This window comes from Centrocercus urophasianus, unplaced genomic scaffold, assembly GCF_019232065.1.
Source record: "Centrocercus urophasianus isolate 14NV4802_14NV808 unplaced genomic scaffold, USGS_Curo_1.0 seq_12, whole genome shotgun sequence".
In the NCBI taxonomy this organism is placed as follows: domain Eukaryota; kingdom Metazoa; phylum Chordata; class Aves; order Galliformes; family Phasianidae; genus Centrocercus; species Centrocercus urophasianus.
Window position 1 is genome coordinate 39,684,262 of NW_024884364.1, and position 23,408 is coordinate 39,707,669.

General features: G+C 35.7%; 1 protein-coding gene across 1 annotated transcript in view; it reads right to left on the reverse strand.

Annotated features, from left to right (window-relative positions):
* Window positions 1-23,408, reverse strand: part of IL1RAPL1 (interleukin 1 receptor accessory protein like 1) — a 584,229-nt gene that overhangs the window by 206,737 nt on the left and 354,084 nt on the right. The window lies entirely within an intron of this gene.

Consider the following 23,408-nt stretch of genomic DNA (forward strand, 5'->3'; position numbering starts at 1 on the left):
CTTCCTCCTCTTTTTACCCTTCTCAAGTCACTAGACAATTGCAAGAATAAGGTTAAGATGAAGAATAAAACAATACTATTCACACTTGGACCCAGATTTAAGTAGACAGCAGTTTTGTTGAATCATCATTTAAATGCAGTTTGTTACCTGTAACAGCAATAACAGCAGAGCAACAAGGTCCTAGACAGCAGCAAATGAGGACTTGCTAAATGCAACAAATGGGCAAAGAAATAAAGAAGCTGCATGCCTTCAGAAGGCCTCAGATACGCAGAGATCTCCTATATCCTTATATCCTTATTTCCACTGCCAACCCTTATATGAGGTCTGGGAATGGGTGGATCCTGGCTCCAACCATTCGAGTCACTCAGGTGTATTGCATGCACCTGAGCTCTCCTGGGTTGGTCCTGCCTTCCTACCAGGTGCTCATTCACTGTTTCAAGCTATGCCTTAGCATTTCTGCTGCAGTTTCCAAACACGTTTTCATAGGGAACATATAAGCAGAGAGAAACTAGCAATAGAAACTAGCAAGATGAGAATCCTGAGACTTCAGTAATTAGATTTTTACCAACATAAAAGACTTTGCATATCATCTTTTGACCAAAAAAAAAAAAAAAAAAGAACAAAAAAAAGAACAAAAAACATAAAAACAACAACCTCCACTTTATGTATTGACATCTTCATTATTTAATAGGAACATGAAGCATGATACCCTTAGAACTGGTACTGGGTTTAGAATGATATGGATACAATCAGATACAACTAATGATAAAGTCTGTCCATTATCAGATCACCATAGTATTTTCATGAATATAGATCTCATGAATCTAGTTCAAAATGGAAAAGAAACAAACTAAACAACTCACACGAATAGCACAAGGTGCTAACATGATCTCAGTGTCCAGAAAGACCAAATATCTGCCTTGGAAGGATGGTGAAATCAACTCATGCTAAAGTACTCAACAAGTTAATCTGTCCTACTGCTTGATAATGATGAAGAAATTTTGCAGCTATGCAGCTTGTGATGTTGTATGAAATAAAATCTGTCAACAAAGAACAAAAAAATAAAATTAAATGCCATAATCTGGGCAATAAGAAATTCAAATTGCCCTTCAGAAAAGTTTTAGTTGCTTGCTTGTGTTATTTTTCTTTTCTCCTTCAATTTCATTTCATAAGTAATAATAAGCAACCTCATTTCTTAATTAAGTTTCTATTCTCCAGTTCAGTATTTGGATTTTGGACTCATCTCTTTGTGTTGATTCCATACTGTTTTTTTTTGCAACTGTGGTAATGCAGTTTAACCAAGGCATGCCTGAGCCATGAGACTTCTCTTGAGAATTCTCTCAGCTTTTCAAGGAAGGAAGCTAAGTCACTAAATTTAAACGTGTTTCAGCACTGTGTATTTTGCAGCATCTTGTCTCAGGAGAGACGTAAGACTAAATTGGCATGAAAACAGGATTGTCACTCAATAATATCTGGAATATGTCTGCTTCTCTTCTTTGAGCTGCAAACCCAGAATGGGATATTTTTGCCAATTTCACGCTTCAGTCTTTGAAAACAAAATTGTTTCAACACATAAGAAAGTCAGGGAAAAACAAAACAAAACAAAAACACCCTGAAGTTTTTGTCCATTCAAAGTTGCAAAAGGAAGACAGAAACGGAAGTCCAGACTTAAAGGAAGAACAGCAAGAAGTAACTCATAGGGATTAATTCCTTTCACTTCAAGTTTTATATTAATTGATCATCTGTTCTCCACAAATTCTAAAGTGAATCTTGTCCATAACACCTACAGGGTGTACGCTGAATAATGTTTTGTTTGGAAACATATGAAAGGGAAGTAGGATTTAAAGGAGTGTACCAGAAATATCCAAAAGTAAGATAGCCTGATAATTAAAGAAAATAGAAACATCACTGAAAGATTTTTACATTTTGAATAAGTGGCTTTTTTTTCCAATATGTAATTCTCACACTTCTGTGACTTAAGCTATAATTTAAAAAAAACTTTGTCTAACATATCCTGTGCTGATTATACATTACCCTGGTAAATAACAATCATTAAAGACTTCCACAAGCCAATGACATTGCTATATCCTTAGTGCAAACACCTTCAAACACTTAAATTGGATACACCCTCCTGAAAATTTAGATACATACGTATAAATAACCATGGAAACAATGAACATGTTTATTCAGCTAAGATATCCAAAATTAGAAAACTGTCTTCGGGAGAGAAAATCTTTTCACTCAACCCACTAGCTTGATATTTTATAGAATTAGTTAATACACAAACTGGAACACCATTTGCACATGAAGGCCTTTATCAAAAGTGCAATGGTAGAAGGTACTAAACAACAACTGAAAACTATTTGATGCTCTCCCTGCATGAAGCGAGGAGAAAGAAAACAATGAAAGAAAAGAGAAGAAAATGTTCAATGTTATGTTTACACCGTAGAGCTTTCAGAAATTACCTTTAAAACATTGACAGTACTTCTCCTCCCTTAGTCTCTTAATTTCTTTGTAATCACACACATGGAACTAATGACTCATCTATCTTTCACATCTCTTATTGATTAAATAACATTAAACATCAACAAAAACAACAAAAATCTACAAGTATAAGGTGAATCGCCATCCTTTACAGGATTTAGAGAAGAGCATGACCACTTAGGAAAGGCTGAGGTTCTCAATGCCTTCTTGGCACATTTAATAGTCAGACCAGTTATCGTTGGAATAGTCTACCCCCTGACCTGGCAGTCTGAGGCGGGGAGCAGAATATGCTTCCCATGATTCACGTTGAATCAGTTAGAAACCTTTACCTTCTACTACAGCTGGAAAGTCACAAATCTAGGGGGCCAAATGGGATTCACCCGAAGGTACTGAGATCGCTGGTGGAGGTGATAGCCAAACCATTTTCTACCATCTACCTGTACTCATGGTCAACCAAAGAGGTCACAGGGGATTGGAAGCTTGCCAGTGTAACTCCATATAGTTCTGGCCATGATTATTCTGCGATTCCATGATTCTGTTCTAGGATTCTATGATGTTAAAGATAAGCATTTTTCACCCATAAGATGTGTTGAAGTATCATTGACTATTTACAGGAACATAATTGACAACTTATGATTAGAATGAAACTAATAAAAAGTTTCACTATTGCTGTATTTACATGAAAAATGTAAAACATGAAAACACTGTACATAACTTAAATAATAACTACAATGGGTTCATTAATTCAGGAAATATTTTCCCAAATTATTTGTCTGTGCAGTGTATGTTTAAAAGTATTTCTGGAGAGCTGACCTTGAAGGAAATGTACTTTTTTTTTTTCTCCATAAATGCAAATTTCAGATTGCACAAAGATGTACGTATATCATTTCCACGCAAACAAATAAATAAATAGAAATTGAAAGTATTTAATATGAATAATATCACAGTCATATACTATTAAGGGACTGAAAGAGGACTGTTAAGCACAACAAGAATGAATCCTTCCCCTCATACTGTTAAGCTGAAGAACACATTTCAGTTCTCAGAATATATAGCTTCCTTTTATTGTTGAAGTACATTAAGAGTGGTAGTGAAATAATTTCAGTGTTATGTTTTGTCATTAGATATTCCTCTGCCTTTTTACATAGAAATTATGAAAGTAAAAGTGGTCCCAGTAGTTTACAAACCTCCCATTATGAATAAAATGTGAGATGGCTGTTATTTAACATCTGTCAGAGGGTTCCATAAATTTTTGATGAAGTAACACCAAAATGATGTGTTTTCCATAGTTGCACAGTGCTTCAACATTCTTTTCTCCAATATGACATTGGAGGATAATAACAATCACTTGCTCACAAGCAATTATATCTCCCCATGCTTGGGAGCTGTGGAGGAGATTATACCAATTTCTTTTTCTTTTCATGGATGAAGCCACTGTTATTTCAGTGCTACTGTAGGTAAATAAAATTTTGGTCTTAAACAGAGAATTGGAATGGATTCTCAGTAAGATCAAATTGAATGACTGTGAAGTACCATGAAAACACGGAGAAGCCTAATTTTGGCCAGTTTGTTCAAAAGGTCTATCCTGCTTTTGAATATAAATCAAATATTAAACTTCAGGATGCACTTTCCGTTATTTCTGCTCTGCTTTTTTTTTTTTTTTTTTTTTTTTTTAACAGTTATGCTTCATGAAATTACTTGAAAAATTTGCTTATGCTGATGACAAATACAACATAGCAGACATGATCATTTGGCTCAGTGTCATGGCTGTATTTACAAATAAATACTGTAATAAGGAATCACTGTGGGCAGAACTGCTCCTTTACAGATTTTAAATATTAGCAACACACTTGAGATATTCAAAATCTTAGGGAAGGTATAAAAGCAGTGCTTTCTCTACAGCCTGTCCAGCTGTAATCCTTGACCCCAAAATGCAAAGCACACAGTGAAAAGATGACATGAAGTGAATCTCCAAATACAGCCTTATTCTCATGGCACACCAGAGAAACTTCCTTTGGTTGGAAGGCTCCACTTTAGACCTTCAGTGCTCTCAATGAGTGACACTCTTTTACACTACATGCTCAAGACAAAAGACGTCACTGTGACAATTCTTATCCATGTAAATATTCCTAGGAACCAGAAAAGGAATGAGAAAATAATAGCAAATTCAGAAAGATATGCTGCAACCTGTAGAAAGAGAAAAGGACAAATGAGGGAAAGGAATCCTCCTTGACTGAAGTGTCCTTCTCTCCTGTACTATCCATTTTAGAGTGAAGAGGTAAAAACTTAATAGGGATAAATAACAATTGTTGTTTTGACAAAACAAACAAACAAACAAACAAACATCTCTCAGTACCTTATTCAAGGAAATTATTTCCTTTCACTCTCTTAGAAAAATTTAGATCCAAAAGTTATACATTGTTAAAGGTATCTCCATTTTAAGCAAGTTTCTACACAACAGAAAATTTCTACTTAAAAGCGTTTACTTATGACTATTCACATTTTGCTTTTTCTTTCTTTTTTTTTTTCTTCTTTTTTTTCCAAGTGAAATAAACAAACAAGTAACCTAGATGAATCCCATGATGAGAATGAACTACTGGGGGACCAATCATCTACAAAGTATGAAATATCTACTCCTCTGGCTAAAAACAAAGCAACAACAAAACAATAATAATAAAGCCAAACACATGTACGCACACACACCAAAAAAAAAACCAACAAAAACAAAAGACAATCACAGCAAACCTCAAGATAATAATTTTCTTTGTTTAGCAGAGATTTGTATACTTAGTTTCAACTTAGTGGAATATTCTTTCCTAGATAATTAACAACATGAGAGTAACAACAGGTAAACAGAGAGGAAAACAAAAATTCCTGTGTTTTACTTTCATCTGAGATGAAACTATTTTCTTCATAGTGTCTGGCATGATGCTGTTTAGGTGATAGGAGAAAAATACTCTGGACAACACACTGATGTTTATTGTTGCTGCTGAGCAGTGTTGTACAAAGGCCAATCATATTGAAGAGGCTAAGGAGATGGGAAGGAACAGAATTAGGAAAGCTGAGTTAAACTGGCAAAGGGGATATTTTATATCATGTGACCTCATGAAAAAGGAGTTTTGAAGAGGGTGGGAGGTCATCTGGCTCTCTTCCTCCCACTGGGGGACTAGTTTGGCATTGGTTGGGAGATGGCGAGCAATTGCTTGTGCAGTACCTGTTATGTACAATTATAAATACAATCATAGTTGTCATCCTTTTTCTTTTCTCTATCTTAGTACATAGTTTTATCTCAACCCATGAATTCTAATCTTTTCCCCCAACTCCCACCCCCATCCCACTAGGAAGGGAGAAAGGGAGTGAAGCAATGTGTGGTGCTCAACCACCTTCTGGGTTAAATCATAACATCCTGTTAGTCCCAAGTCATATAAAGCATTAGTAGCTTTATGTTTATTTATGTTGCTGCATATAGAAGGGAGAGACACCTATGGCCCAAATTCCAAGCACAGGGCAGGGAGAACAGTTTTTGCTCATGTACTCTGGCAACAAAGAAGATCAATAGAAGGGCAGAAGCTGCATGAGACATCTGTGCAAGAATAAGGAGTTGGCAAGAAGGCAACAACAAAATGCCACCTATGTCCATGAAACTGGAGGGCAGAAGACTTATCCCTGTTTGTGGAGCAGTGTGAACAGTGCTGGCAGCCGGAATGGAATAGAATGAGAAGGCAGCAATCAGGTGGTCAAAAGAACTGGGAGATACTGTGTAAAGGATGTTCAGAGGAGATGTAGGATGAAGAGAAGAGAACAAGAAGAAGAAAAAGCAGAGGCAGAGATAAGTCTTCTAAAAATGACCTTTCTAGTATATCAGTGAGTTTAATGCTGCTTGTATACTTTCCACAACAGCCATAGGTGAGCACAGGGTAATAGTATTTTCTCTATGCTGAACTTCAGTGCAGAGATATCATTGCAAGACTTTTAGCCCAGCAGACTGAGAAAACAGACAATTGGATAGTATTTCAAACAGAATCAAATATTAATTCTATCATATGCCCAGTGAACTTCATAACACCATATATTTATTCACTTATAATTCATGAGGTAAGAAATTCTCATTTTGTAAGTAAAGAGAAAAAGCTCAGAGACTTTATGCATTCAAGATGTTAAGGATGTCAAGTTCTGGAAACAGAGATATTTCACACTTTTAGCATAATGCCTTAACTACTAAACAAATATCCAGTACAGGAAATGTGCAAATTCAATTAAGTGCTAACTAATCTACCTGTACTTTTTCCTGCACACTGTGGAGAGACAGTCTACTTCCTTCATTTAGGTCATAACGTAATAGAAAGCACATGTAACCACAAATCTTTGATGCAAATTTGTCAAGTAGATTTAGTGGAAGAAAACAAAAAAACAGAGAGAGAGAAAAGAAAAAGAGGTATTTTCATGTGACAGGTATGAGACGTCTGTTGTACTTAAGATGATCTTATTGTACCTATTTTTAAAAAAATATCTGTAACTAGGAATCTTATAATTAATGTGGAAACACTTTTCCTATAAAAAGCCTGGTAATAGGTTCAGCAGCCAGAAACAAGCAGAAATTTTGCACTAACCAAAGATATTACAGATTTACTAACACTGCAAAGAAACTGCCATCAGATTTTATCGAAAGAGAAATATTAAAAAAAGATCACACACTAGTGAAATTCAATGAAGACATTTGTATTCCTGCACTTTTGTCCCAGAAATGAGTGGAAGACTTCCCTAGGACAAGAGGTTACACAGCTGCTTCCAGCTGCAAGGTCATATGTGTACAGTGCCACATGTCTACGCAGCTCAGGAAACTGCTGCAAAGGAAAGGTGGACTGGGGATACAGAGTGATATCAGCAGGCAGAATAAAATGACAGAAGGAGAAAGATCTTACTGTCACATTGAATCAGGATTAAACCATGGCATATGGTAACAGCACATGAGATGTTATACCCTCTTGGCACAGACCCTCAATACATTGGGCCCTACTCTGGACTGGGAAAAGAGAGCTGGACTAGAAAATTACTAGAAGTACTGAAACATACGCCTTAAATCATTCATCAGGAAAAAAAGAACTGTCCAAAAAACTCCCTATTTCTTTTTTACATCAAATCAGTAAGATTTTAAGTATCAGATTCTCCCAATCCATCTCATTTAAGATTAAACAAGGGAAGAAAAGAACAGGGAAAAAAAAAAAAAAACAAGAAAAAAAAAAACTTGCTTTTCTCCTTCCTTCTCCCAGGGTACTGTCCAACTCAGCTCATGCAGGCTGAGAATCACTGCACCTGAGGCTCCTGAAATTAGGCACAGCTGGGTAACTGAAGCTAGCTTTCAAGAAGTGCCGTTCAAGGAGTGCCTCCTTAGCCTGGGAGGGAAGGAACAAGTGAGATGAGAAGTGAACTAAGCCAAGGTTTCAATGGACAGCCTGTTACCTCCATCTGTTTTTCGCTTAGCCACTACTTTCATGTTCTCTTTGGCAGTTAGGGACACAAAAATACATTCCTTTAAGAAAGAACTCCACTGCGCTTACTGCTACAGAGTTTTCAGTAATCTTACTCTATTTCTACTGGTCTGTTGTGGCCATGTCCAAGCATAATTTTAACCTAGGATATTGAAGATCTACCTTAACAAAATAATTTATTCAGAAAGATTAGAAAAATGCTGAAAAACTAATAAAAGACTTAGGAATGTAGAATGTCTGAAGATAAAAGGCATAAAAAAAGATAGAGAGTGAATCATAGAATCGCTCAGGTTAGAAAAGATCTTAAAGATCATCAAGTCCAACCACAACCTGATCATACTGCCCTAACTCTAACTCTGCTAAATCATGTCCCTGAGCACCACATCCAAACGGTTTTTAAACACAGCCAAGGATGGTGACTCAACCACCTCCCTGGGGAGCCTATTCCAGCACTTAACAACCCTTTCTGTAAAAAAGTTTTTCCTGATATCCAACTTAAACTTACCCTGGCACAAATTGAGGCCATTTCCCCTCGTCCTGTCACCAGTGAGAAGAGACCAACCCCACTCTTACTGTAATCACCTTCCAAATATTGGAAGAGAGCAATAAGGTCTTCCCTGAGACCCCAGACTAAACTGCCCTGGTTACTTTAGTCACACCTTGTAGGTTGGCTGACTTCTCCAAGCCTTGTTGCCATCCTTTGAAAACATAATTAGTAATGTGTGACATACCGTGTGATTGCTGTATTTGATCATTAGTAGTCATACAGCTTTGTCAGCTCACATACAATAAAGATAACAGGATGCTTTTCTCTAACTGCAGCCACAAGGAATAGAGACTGAAGAAGTCTCTACAGAGGCAGAAATGTGAAACTATAAAAAACCATGAAAGTCCTTCTGGACACCAGAATGTCTGATAACACATACACTTTTTCAGGGAAGAAAAAAAAGCAGTGCCCAGCACTGCATCAAGAATCTTGCTGCTGGTATTTAACACACTTTCCACTATGACATGAGCAAAAGCAGTTTAATGGACAGAGATATGAGATTTTACACAGCACATCTGTCCAGTTAACATTTTCAGCACCATTCTTTTTTTAAATTTTTTTCTTTCATGTGGATTTTGTTGCAGTGGTCATTTGACCCAGTGTTACAGAAAGATATAAATACACGGACCCTCACGGTAATACTGTATCTGTGAGAAGAGGGTGATTTTGAAGCCTCTCCTTAATGCTGTGAGGTGGGAAGACATTAAAGATTCTGTTCAACATTAGGTTGAAAGCAGCAAGGGGTACCTGAGGCTCAATAAGAGGAAGGGTGAAGAAATCCTAATAAAGAATTTGAGTAGGAGACCTTGAAAAGAGCAGTCTTTCTATAGTAGAATGTAATTTACTTATTTATTTTCTAGGAATTCCAGCAGATATCATCCCACAACTGTTATATTTAATTTAAAGCTGCATTTAATTTCTGAAATGAATTATTGGCTATGAAAAAACTTTGTAATTTTTTTTTTATTAATCCATCTTTAAGTAATAAGGCAAAAGTATTATTACTTTCATGGCATATGAAACATAATTCTCATCAGACTTCCAAAATAACTTCATCTTTGTATGAATAGTCTTTTCTTATGAACTAGAGCAGGAATGTAAGATTTTCTAACCAAGATACTTTTTCAACCCATTTTTAAAAGTACTTTCTTAGCAAAATGACTGCAGGTTAACAATATAGATTTTTTTTTTAATTAAAAAAAAAAAAAAAAAAGAAAGAAAGAAAGAAAAGAAAAAAGAAAAAAAAGAAAAAAGAGAGTGAAAGAAAACACCTTAAAGTACATTTAGGAGAAAACAACGATTGATTCTTTTTCTAAAACAGAACGAAATGAAAAAGGAAAACAAGGAAAAAAAATGAAAAAGGAGGTTGTAAATCAATCAAATAAAAAAATCTTTGTTTCCGTTTTGTTTCTTTAACACAGAAATAGATATGAAGAGTTACCTTCCTAAGCGCTAATGAGTGTTTTGGATTTTTTGGTAGAGACTTTTTGGGGAAAAATTGTAATGGCGGGGTTTGAGAAACTGGAGTGATGGAAGACATCTCTGTATATATGTTTTTGTTCTTTTACTTTCTAATGTCAAGAAAATGTCTTTACATTCAAATAACACTTGGTCATCTAAAATTATTTCTTAAGGACTTTGAATCTTTTCTTAATCTCATGTGTATTTCATCAGACTCGGCTCACTCCAGGTTAAGCTGTGATCTGAAAAGCTTACATAACTCAAAATACATTTTGAAAAAGTAACATTAGATTAAGCGCCCCTCAAAGAGTAGTTGAGAAAATAACACATATTGCTAATAACTTTGTAATCTTCATTTTTTTGTTTATACAGCTTTGAGTAGGAACACAAAACATATCCTAAGGAGTCTCAGATTTTTTGTTGAAGGTTCATTTCTAAGACTATAAGCATATTTGTACATATATCTATATCTACCTATATACACATCTATCTATTATAATCATATATATTTATAGTCACATATAAATATAATATAGATATAATATAGATACAGATAAAATATATATATAACATATAGATATAATACCTATATTATATCTATGTATATCTATATATGTATATATCTACAGATAGATATTTAAATGGTCAGGGAAAAAGGAAGGAGTCCCCAGTACAAGAAAGATGCAGAACTGTTGGGATGAGGCCAGAGAAGGATCACTAAGATGATCACAGACTCACAGAATGGCCAGGGTTGGAAGGGACCTTAAGGATCATGAATCTCCAACACCCCTGCCACATGCAGGGCCACCAACCTCCCCATTTAATACTAGTCCAGGATGCCCAGGGCCCCATCCAACCTGGCCTTGAACACCTCCAGGGATGGGGCATCTACAACCCTACATCTACAACAGGAGGGAGAATGGCTGTTTTATGAGGGTGGATAGTGATAAGACAAGGTTTTAAACTGAGATGGGAGGTTTAGGTTAGACATTAGGAGTAAGTTTTTCCCACGCAGAGGATGGTGACGCACTGGAACAGGTTGCCCAAGGAGGCTGTGGATGCTCCATCCCTGGAGGCATTCAAGGCCAGGCTGGATGTGGCTCTGGGCAGCCTGGTCTGGTGGCTGGCAATCCTGCACATAGCAGGGGGATGATACTAGATGACTTTTATGGACCTTTTCAACTTAGGCTATTCTATGATTCTATGAAAGAAACGAGAGAGAGAGGTAGGCAGGCAATGGGATATAGTATGAGATAAAAACTCTACCTGGGAATAATAGCTTGTATAGCTGCCTACCCACTGGGAACCCTGACATAACAATTCTCCTTCTGCAAATGTCTAACAAATCATATCAAGATCATATTAGTGGTGAAAGGAGAGCAAAGAGCAAATGAGGTAATCCAGGAAAACTTTGTATGGATTACAAGACAAATACAGGAATACCTCTGAAATATCATTATTGAATGACTATTCCTCTAAAGGACAAGTTTTAAAGCAATCAGTAATTTCCTCTAACAACTGAAAAATAAGAGATAAAATAAGAGGAAATACTTAAGTGTACCTTTAAAAAAATCAAGATTTTAAAATTAAAATCAAGATTAATAACTCTGGGCTCAAATTTGGCATCCAGATTCAACTCGATCTCTACTTCTTCCTGATTCTACTCTTGTAAATCAACTTATAGTGGTGGAATCAGTAATAGAAAGCACATGTCCACAACTAAATTAATGTATAAATTCCCTCTTAAGTGTCCACTGCTTCAGCTTATTTTTATGCATTTCCATGGTTAGAAGAGTTGAATGCATAAGTATCCATAGTTTTCAAAAATAGTGGAAATAATGAGGGCTTACTTAAAAAAAAACAAAGTTGATTCAACGGTACATCTTATATCTGAAAACTTCACAAGTTATAGATGAAACAAACAGAATAAATAATAAATAAATAACACAAGAATAATGGACGTCCTCTTATGTTCCATATTCAGATTCTGGAATATTTTGTTTCAGAAGTTCAGGCACTGTGGTTACATTTAGGTTGCATCTTCTAAATTAATTGTCTAAAAATCTGGATACTCTGAAAATACATACTTAATCTAAAAATATTTTTATATGACTATTCAACTTATATAAAATAGTGATTACTAGAATGTATGGTTTGATACTGAACAAAAAAGAATTGAAAGCAATGTTGATTAAACATTCATAATACTTGCTAATAGAGGGAAATTTTCAACTTAATTTTTAAATTGGTAATGAACAGGAAATAAAAAAAAGTGGTTTTGAGTATGCCATAGATTAAGCAAATTTAGCAGATACTTAAAGAATTTGAACTATTCTCCTAATTTGACCCTTCTCTGATCTGCCTTCATGGTATTACTTCTGTGATTGAAATAATTCACAATCAAGAAGATTACTTTTGTGCAACAAGGATTTAATCATGTCATTTCACTGAATTGAACAATGCTGGTTCAAAAAGATACATAGCATAGAGACAGCAGAAAGGCAGAATGGAAAAAAAGTCCTTTCTATGGAGACTGTAATTCCTAATACTGGGCTGATAAGCATTTAGAAAGGTCAGAATAACTTTTTATCAAACTTCACAGACATCCCCTAGTGATACAAAACCTGAAAACATAGTTTTATGTATTGTCTTTACAAGAGTCAACATTTACAAACTTTTACAACCATTTAGAATAACGGGTCATGTCTGTGACAACCCAAGGCAGCTTCACTGAGCCTAATACTTTTAAAATTTAAAAAGGGGTCAAAATGAAATTTATTTTTTACAGTTTGAGCATTAAGAATGAAGATGTAGTAGGTAGAGAATGTAATGACGTCTAGTGGATTGTGTTCAATAAAAAACCTCGTCATTCAGAGGAGCTACTTTATTCATTATCATTCAAAGTACTTCCAGGACATTATTATGTTAGATACACCACATGGAAAGCTGCTTGATAAGGTCACTACATGTTCCATAGTAATTTGAACCTGAAATACCTAACAAAGTCCCTGGACATTTTGTGGAACACTGGTTACTTTGAGTGACAATTTCAATTAAATGTACAAAAGCCCTAATTACAATAAGATAACTAACAACTGCTCAACAGACATCACAAACATCATTTGACAGGAGAGATGAGTAGGTCTGCCACAGGCTCTTTGCTCCATGTACTGAAAACTGCATTCATATAATTTTATTCTTTCAAAACTTCAACTTTCAAAATTACATGAAGCATCATTTCAGCTCAGTTATTTACTTCAAAGGGATTTTTTTTGGTGTTTGTTTGCTTTTGTTGTAATATATCTTTCAATCAGTTAATTTCACTTATGTTTTTGATTTTCCTATATTTTTCATTTTACTACAGTTTTTAGCATGAGAAAGCAAGCCCCTGCCCTGTATGAGTTTTCCTATGCTCTGGAATGGACTGAACTGTGCTTCAGAGAGAGGTGGAACTAGAGTAAAACAGGTGGGTAGACAACATATAGGTCTAAAAATGGTGGCCCAGAATTCACTATAAGCAGCAAAATTTGTCTTCTGAATTTGGTACAAAAATATAAAGAACAATTTGCCTTTTGCCTGAAGGAAAAGTCCTAACTGTACATGGCTTCATCTTAGATGTCATATGTCTTACTGGGTTAGGAATTCATTTCAAGCAGACTATTCTAGGGTGTATGAGACCTCATTATGCCTGAAACCCTTGAACACTGAGTCATCTGTCCACCAGACTGAAACTCTTCTTGAAGTTATAGGATGTATTTACTTCATCAGAACTGTTGCATGAGGTAACAGTTATCTAGACTTGTCTTCACAGACATGTAAATATAGTTTTCTATGACCAAATATAGAATATTCTTAATAAACTTCTGACTGAATCAGTTTTTAGACCTAAAAATACAGTTAATCACTTTCTACTTTTGTGCAACTGACAGACCAAATATCACAAAGATTAGCCATCACAGCGTTAGATGTTCTAAAGTTCCAATTGCAATGTATGATTCAGCTGCTTTGACATGGATGTTTTGCTGAAACAGCACAATTAGCTATCTTCAGAAAAGCATGCAATTGAAACAGCAAAGTCTTCTTTTGATCACCACTTTGAAAGCTTCATTAGCACAATTTTATTCAGAGCTGCAGCTGCTTCTCTTTGGTGGTAGAAACTAATCAATCAAACTGCAAACATAGTTCTGAAAGATTACGAAGCAGCATGCAAGCATCAGTATATTTTTGGTGTGGCTTTAAAAAAGACTAATAAGGAACAGCATAATTTCCTTTATAATTCTCTTTATACTAAGTACACCCACCATTCATGGGGATGACAGTTAATTAGCAAGTAAAACACAAAAGTAAATATTTGGCAAGATTACAACTTTTAGGACAAAAAGTATCAACAAACTACGAGGGCAATAAGTGTATGTTTCCATATTTTGTACCCGACAGAAAGGTATCTTAAATGATATTAGTGACTTAATCTTTAAATTATGATTTTTGTTTTCACTGAAGTAAAAAAGGATTACTAACTTCTCTCCTGTGCTAGAAGTCAATTTATTAACTGGAAGCTGCTCTACAGTTTGTTTTATTTTTAATCTTTTGGCTGCCTTATATTACAGGAATAATTCAGCCTGCCAAAAAAAAAAAAAAAAAAAAAAAAAAAAATAGGATTAACTTGAAAGAAGTAGTGCAGAAATTTGTCTGGTTTTCCATCAGATCATGTCTATAAATTAGCATGACCCAAAATTTCCAGCGTGTTCTTTGGATGGACTAAGTTGCCCTCCATCACATACAGGGAAAATTTCATACAACTTTTATACAAATCTGATGATGATTAATGAAATTATAGGAACTTCATATACTCCTTCCTATCAGAATATTAGACAACTGTGGTTAGCTTACTGCCACTGTGCAGATTTCAACTCTAATTATATAGTGATTAGTTCTCTGGTAGGCATGAGACAGGTGCAGTAGTTGCTATATGACCAAATAGTCCACAGTGAGAACACACTTGTTGCTAGATGAACAGTGCAAGAACTAGAAAGAGATCCTGCAGGACACAATATGCTCAAATATAGGAATTCTACATTATTTATAGGGAAGTTACTTTAACCTTGGAAAAATTAAGAGGAATAAAATGAGCTTGCTCAAACAGGGTTCAGCTAACTTCTGCTGTGCACAATAAATATTAATAGAAAGTACAACATAGCAGCAAAGGCAATTTGGTGCCATACAGTTGCTGATTTGCACCTGACTGTGCTTCTAACAAGCTTTGGTTGGCTTGCAGCAGTCCTGTAATTTAGGGTCCTGGGGTGAAAATGGCCTGCAGGGCTGGCCCCATTGTGTCTTGCTTGGAATGCCACTGCTTTATACATACCCACTTCAGATGTATATCACAGTCTCTGTTACTTTATACAACTAAAATGGAAGCAATGAGAACGGCAACCAGAAACAGCGCAGAATTTTGCAATGTTATGAGAGTATGAAACAGTGCATATAACTGGTGCAGAATCATTGTTGCATGAAAATTTAAGATAATACGTTTCCTTGTTTTTCATTACATGCTTTCAAAATAGGTACAGCAAGACAAGGCAGCAGAATCTGTGTGCATGTCATATTCCTTTTTCTAAAACATCTGTAATGATATTAAAAAAAAAAAAAAAAAAAAAAAGCAGGTACATAAATTCAGCATTTTTAGGCTGGTAACTGAAAAGTTGAAGTGATTTTAGCAAAATCTTTACCCGTCTCCAGCCTTTGAGCTAGTTAATAGTGTCAGTGCACTGTGAAATAATTAAACATAGCAATTAAGTCTTCCGTAGCTCTGCATGTCACAGTCCTCGCTTTTATTCTCTGAAAACAAATTGCTTACTGAAGTGATTTCCTTTATGATTTTTCACTGTATGAAAACCATAAATTGGTGGTCAATTGCCACATGCTTTTCACAGATTCTATAAAGATACCATAATAAATCACCTCAACCTAAAAACTGTGGCTTGCATGTTTTAGGAACTGAAAATAGCCTTTTAAAATGGAAATGGACAACATGAAAGATAGAAATACTTTCTTGGAAGACCTATGCAAGTCTATAGCAACAGTTCTAAAACATAGTTCAGCTAGCCCCTGAGAGAAATAGACACTCCAGGACTGAAGAAGAAAATTAGGTTCTCAAATCATTTTTATTTATATAGTATATAAATGAACCATGAGGTAACATCTCCCATTCTCTCTCCCCCTTTAAGCATTTTTTTCAGTTATTTGGTTCTGTCATAGACAACCTAATAAAAGCAGACAAATATTTCTTCAGATATTATTACAGTAGCCTATATGATCTTTAAAAGCAAATTGCAAGGGGCATTTTATTGTTTCAGAATTTTCACAGATGCCAAGCACTATAAAATAATGGGAATTGTTTCGCACAAACACAGGCTGTAGACAAATGGGCTTTTTAGAAATCCTGATCTCACTCTGTCATTCAGAGGAAACCTATTTTTCTAATACGTAGGTATCTTCACTTTTAGCACACCTTCGTGCTAATTCAAACAAACAGCAAGAGGTCCAGCAGACTTTGACCCTTTTCACTGATATTCCATTGAGGATAACCTGAACAATGAATGAGGGGGATTTAAAAAAAAAAAAAAAAAAAGCAGTTTCTGGTTATGTGTGATTAAGTTCACAGACCCATAAAGATTAACACTTAACATTTGCTTGTTTTAACAATGCTCTGTAGGCCTTTAGAACTGTGTAAGAACAGCAGTTTTTCCTGTAGGAGCTAACACTATTAGAACAGAGGATCTAGATGGATGCTGAAAATTGCTGGTATGTAGAGAGGATTTTTAGGTGAAAAGTTATCAAGGGAATTAAAGCTCATTCTAAGACTTTACAACATACCTTTTAGATCTATGGAGGCGGGGGACAGGCAGACACAGTAGAAAACAATAGAAGGCGTAGCATGTCATCCCTCCCATAATGTATCTCACCACATCTGTTTATAATTGCGTCAACAGGACTGAGCTATTTAACGTTGCCTATTTGTGTGGAATTCCTTGTACACGCTATTAGGGATTAAAAAATGCAAACCCCATTGTTTACATGTATACTCAGTATGCATATGATGCAGATAAGGGAAAAACTAGGTTGCCCTACTTCTCATGTCTATTGAGGAACATAGAAAACTCTGTGCGTTCAACTTCTACTACACAAATCAGACCTGGATAATAATAATAATAATTATTATTATTAATTATTTTTTATTATTAATAATAATAATTAATTATTATTATTATTAAAATAATTAATTATTATTAATTATTATTATTATTATTATTTTTACTACATATCATACTTTACTACACTACATAATATAAAAGTGTAGAATAGACTCATAGAACCCATAGAGTTGGAAGGGATCTTTAAAAGTCATCTAGTCCAACTCCCCTGCAATGAACAGGGACACCTGCAGCTACACCAGGTTCCTCAGAGCCAGAATGTCTCCTGGATTACAAGTTCTAGGGGAAGCCAAAGTTATTGCCCTCAACCTTAAGAAAATCTTCTCTGTTTAAAAAAAAAAACAAAAAACAAAAAACAAAACAATTTTTCAAAAACTATTAATGCTCATAAATCACACTGTCTCTAAACAGACTCAAAAAGCTTTCCACATTGTGAAGAAGTCAGAAGAAAATAACAAACAACTGAAAAGGTTGTGATTCCACAGCTTCCACAGGAAATTTCAAAGTTCACGTGCGGCAATAATTTCAGAATATCCAACTCCTATAAGTAGCCACCTCTGAAAGTCTCTGCTGCTTCAGGTGAAAGAGAAGATCCTGCAACTCCAGACAAATATCTATCATTGTAAATAGGCTTTTCTGTGAGTTGATGAGTGCACTGCATTTTTCTTCAGATGTTCTGAAGCTGGATGTATAGATAGTTTACAGAAATGTTATATGCTTATGGATGGATTTTCCATGCTGGACTTTTAAATTTTACTACTCATTTTATAAATAAAATGAAGAACAAAATTTAAGCTAGTTACTTAGAGGAGTTCAGTTTTACATGAAGCCTTAACAGGATTACAATGTCTTTACTGTTGGGTTTGTTCTTTACTGTTACATCTTTTGAGTGAAAAGCTCTTCACATGAAACATGTATGACAAATATTTGTGTACTAAGAGCCTTCTTTCTGATAACCTCCTTCCAGGCTTTGCTTCCAATATCTTTAACAGTGATAATGCCATCAATATGATTGCAGCATGATCTGTTGATTGTTCTTAATGTCATAAAGTCATTCTTAATAGTAAATTTTACAGTTTCCCTCCCTACAGTTTCCCTACAGTTTTTTTAACCAGTGAAAAACGAGTCAATATGATGGTAGGTTTTGAAGAATTTTCATATACACATTGCATTACAGCAACATGACTGAATACCTCTTTCCACATAACCTCAGTGAAATAATGCCAGCCCAAGCAGGCTACACCATTTCATGTGAATGGAATAGCTTGTACCATTCATGCTGAATTTCATATTTTATCATATTAATATGATAAGACATGAATTTTAAACTCAGATTCTTCACAATCTCACAGAAAAAAATTTGCCAATAATAATGAAATGTACTGCATTCTAATCAGTTGTGCTTGCTTAGCTATCTGGTTAAATGAAATGTCGTCCTAAACTTAACGCATTAGAAATTCATAATACCTCTGAGATGCTACAGCTTTTTTGGTATTTTGTGATGACCATTAAATGGTAACGTAGGAATGTATGTACATATTATTATATAAGAAATAGAGAAATTATTATATAAGAAACAGAGGAAAGTAATACATTTAACATTAATTTGCTTAAAAGTTCTCTACAGTACTGGCATAAAGAGGTTAATAAATATCATAGTTTAATCCTTAGGGAGATTTTCCCTGGATGTTTACAAGAAACAGAAGTTTGGTTTGGTTTAGTACAGAAACACAAGTAGTAACAGAGTATAAATGTATTGGTTGGAACTAGAGAATTGCCTGCACATTTAACACGGTAAAATTCAGGGTATATGAATACAGAATTTGCACATTAAAAAATATTTTAAAAACACATACACAGTTATTACACTAACTGTATAAAATCTCTATGCAAACATTATCAATTACTTACCAAAGTTCTGTGGGTTCCACAACAGCCTTAAACCATATCAAGAATTTGAAGGGAGTGATCAAATATGACGTGCTGTTATGTGGAGTACAAGTTTGACAAGTTCCTACTAACAATAATAGCTGCAGCTAAAGAGCCCATAGAAACCCAATCGAATGCAGTGGTTGCAATTCAGAGAGCAATAGGCCCGAGTCCACCTGAAATAGAGTTCTCAGGAAACCAGGTAAGAGCCAGTCTCACCCTGATACAGCAGCTAAGCAGACCTACCAGTGATATTTAGGGGAAGAAGAGCATAAGTAGCCAGGCTAAAAATTGTTTTCCAAGAGGCTGGCAGGTGAAGTGCATTACCTGAATTATAATCAGCTAATGGAAGAAATCAAGCTTAAAGGGGACTTATCCTGTAAGTTTAAAGAGGACTCAAATACTTAAGATAATAATAAAGGAACATTAAACATGAATCATCCTGAATTTTATAGATGATCCCTTTTAGAGAGCCATAGAATTTCGGAATTGCAGGGATTGAAAGGGAACTAAAGAGATATCAAATCCAACCCCTTTGCTAAACAGGTTCCCTAGAATAGATTGCACACGTAGGCAAAAATGGATTTTGAATATCTCCACAGAAGGGGAGTCCACTCTGGAAAAACTGTTTCAGTGTTCCCTGTGTTACAGTGTGGTCACCCTCATTATAGAAAAGTTCTTCTCCATGTTGGTGCAGAAGTTCCTATGCTCAGATTTTAGGCCATTACTCCTATTCTATCGCTACAAACCACTGAGAAGAGCCTGGCCTCATCCATTTGCCTCCCACCTCCCTTTTAATATTTAGAAACATTTATCTGATTCCCCCTTCAGTCTTCTTTTCCCCAGACTGGACAGACCGAGGTCTCTCTGCCTTTCTTCGTAAGGTAGGTGCTCCGGGCCCTTTATCATCTTTGTGGCCCTCCACTGGACTCCTTCTAGGGATTCCAGTCTTTCTTGAACCAAGGAGCCCAGAACTGGACATAGAGGACTGGACTAGAGGCTGGACTCCAGATGTGGCCTCAGATGGTCAGAGTAGAGAGGGATGATCAGCTTCCTCGATCTACTGGCCACGCTCTTTAATTTGCGCCAGGATACCACTGGCCTTCCTGGGCTCAAGGGCATAATGCTGGCTCAGAGTCATAAATAAGATATTTAACTGGCATTAAATATCTTATATAAACACACAGAGACTGTTGTTGTGTATTTAACCACATTGTCTTTCACTGATTCACAAAGGCTCACAGATGAAATGTGGAAAAAAAATTCTGGCTAAACAAAAGAATAAATTCTATCTTGTGTGTTGAGAGAATGAAAGGAATTCCTGCATCCCAAATAAGCTGGAGTATAGAAGAGTTTCTGCTTGAAAATAGAAGCCTTGTTTCCTCATTGTAGACTTTAAAAAACAAAATTGTATAAATACTACAAAGTTGCTTGTGATTTAAATGTGTACAAAAGTAACAGCATTAAATACAATGATGGAGCTATTTTCATTTCCTTCTGGATTGGGATGTACAACAGCCACAGACTACTGTTAGCAAAATGTGCTGTCATTGGGAATATGTAAGATCTTTGAGTACACACTTCTGAAAGCATAAGGTCTTCATTAAACATTTGAAATCAACAGAACAAAAGCAAAACTCAGCTACCAAATATTAATATCATTGAGATACATATTATTTCTGGAGGATATTTTTCTGTGGATTAATTTGAGAACAGTTCCTATGATGAAGAAAGATCATTTGTTTATGTATGGATGTATTTTACTCACTTACATATAGATTTTTATATATTCCACAAGATTTCACTTTTGGCTTGCACTGGAAATATTGAACATGACAAAAAAAAAATGCTGTGAAAGAAAAGTCCCTGTACAGAAATGAAAAAAGTTCCATTGTCTGCAATTTTTAACAATTGCAGAGGGCGAAGCACACACAAAACCCAGACAACTAAAATAGTTCTCTTTAGAATCATAGGATCACCAAGGTTGGAAAAGACCTAAAAGATCATCCAGTCCAACCGTTCGCCTATTACCAATAGCTCCCACTAAACCATGTCCCTCACCACAACATCCAGCCTTTCCTTGAACACCCCCAGGGTCAGTGACTCCACCACCTCCCTGGGCAGTCCGTTCCAGTGCCTGACCACCCTTTCTGAAAAGTAGTGCTTCCTGATGTCCAGCCTGAATCTCCCCTGCCGTAGCTTGAAGCCATTCCCTCTGGTCCTATCACTAATGACACGAATTACAGATGATTTTGACCTTGTATTCCTTTAAACAAATGTCTTCTGACTGAGAAAAAAAATAAATAAATCTGCTAGCTCAAGCAAATATTCAGAAAGTTGATTAGATCTTAGAACAAGCTGCCATGTCAGACTACGCATACCCCATATAGACTTGTATCCACTTATATCACAAAAATGTATCTTCAGCTTCCTCTCAGCTACTAAGTAGGCTCTAGAAAATTAGAAACTAGGAAAGCACCAAAACGTCAGCAAACTGTGGTTGTATTGATGTGGAAAGACTAGGGAGCACCTCCTGTGGTCACTGTGTATTGTTCTAAGATGGTTATGGCTACCCCTTCCTGTTGACACCTTCAAGATATGTTGAGGATTTTGGTTCTCAGTTCTGCACCAGTAAAGGCTATTTAGGTACCTGAAAGCAAAATAGCCCCAGCCTGGCCCAGAGCTCACGCAGTTTTGCATCTCTAGGCTTGATTACTGCAGCTCCATATGCTCAGGTAGGAAAGCACCCATCTAGAAGAAAAGCCACAATTAACATAAGATGCAAAAGGCCATCTGCTTAGCAACCATGAGAACACATTATCCCCCCTTCTGCACACTCTCTCCCAGATGAATTCAGAAATCAGCTCAATCTATCTGTTCTGCTATCTAAAGCCATCTGTGGTAGCTGCCATTCCCATGGCAGCTATCATATTTCCTCTTGTAACCTTCTGCTGCATTCCATCAGAATAATGAAACTGTTGACCCACTTGAAGCCCCATGAGCACAGGGGCAACCTTTATATTTCATATGGAGCAGAGTGCAACATTTCTGTCAGTAAGAGAGCAAGAAGGACCCTGAGTATCACCATGTTCTGCACAAAAAAATCAGTATTTTCAAAATGCATCTGTTCTTTCAAAGTCTTTACATGGAGTAAAACCCAGCCTCATTCCAGACACTGAAGATCAAACAGTGTACTAATAAAGCTAATTTAATAGAGTATATATATTTCTATTAAAAACCGAGACAGCAGTATTTTCTGTAATGTAATTAGACCTCTTGCATAATACAGCCAGGAGACTTTGCTGTATCTTTTTCCATTTGAAAGAAAATGTATCTTCTGAATGTACTAAAAAAACAAATCCTCCATTCAATGGCATAATTACTATTCTTTCCAGTGGAAAATTCATACCCATTGCAAAAATTCAATATTTTGATTGAGTCTAGCTAGATTCACTTTATTCCTCATGCCACTACTTCTACATAAAATATGCTCTGCCAATTAAAATAAATATTAAAAAATGATTACTTGGTAAAATCAATTTTGTGTATGCTAAGATTCTAATTTACACCTCTCCCAAGCTGAAGGTTCAGAAAACATGCAGAAACTAGGTACTAAACTAAGCAAAGCTACTAAAAGAAACTAAACTAAACCAAATAGATAATAAGTTTACTTGTTTATCGTATAGAGGATATAATTTTTAATGAAATGTGCCAGTATACATATAATTATACAGACATTTATAATGAGGCACAATTAGCAAAACTGAAAACATTTTAGCTTCAAAACATCAAGGTGAGAATTATGTCTATACTAACCAAAGCATTAAGACAAGTTAAAAGTTTATAGTAGATACCAAGGACCAAAACTATGAAGCTTTCAAATAAAACCAAACAAAACAGTAACATCTAAAAATCACTTTTAAATTTAAAAGAGCTACACTTTATTGAAGAAAGACTAGAAGTCTTGGCTTTTTTACAAGCAGAAACTTAAAGCCATTAAAGAAGACAGAGCTGCAGCGAGCAAAGATTTTGTACCATTCCCTTCTTGACAGCGCTCTCTCTGCCATTTGGCCCAACAGACAGCCCCATGTTTTTTTCCCTTTTCTAGCACAAAGAATTTACTTCTAACATCTCATGGATGGGACTCATGTCCCTGGACCCTGGCTGTGCTGCTGACTGCCTGGGCTGTGGCTTTGCCTCTTTCTTTTTCCATGCCCACCATCACCCCGCCCCAGGATTCTTAGACACAACCATGCACCGCCATTTATATGCTAAATAAAAATA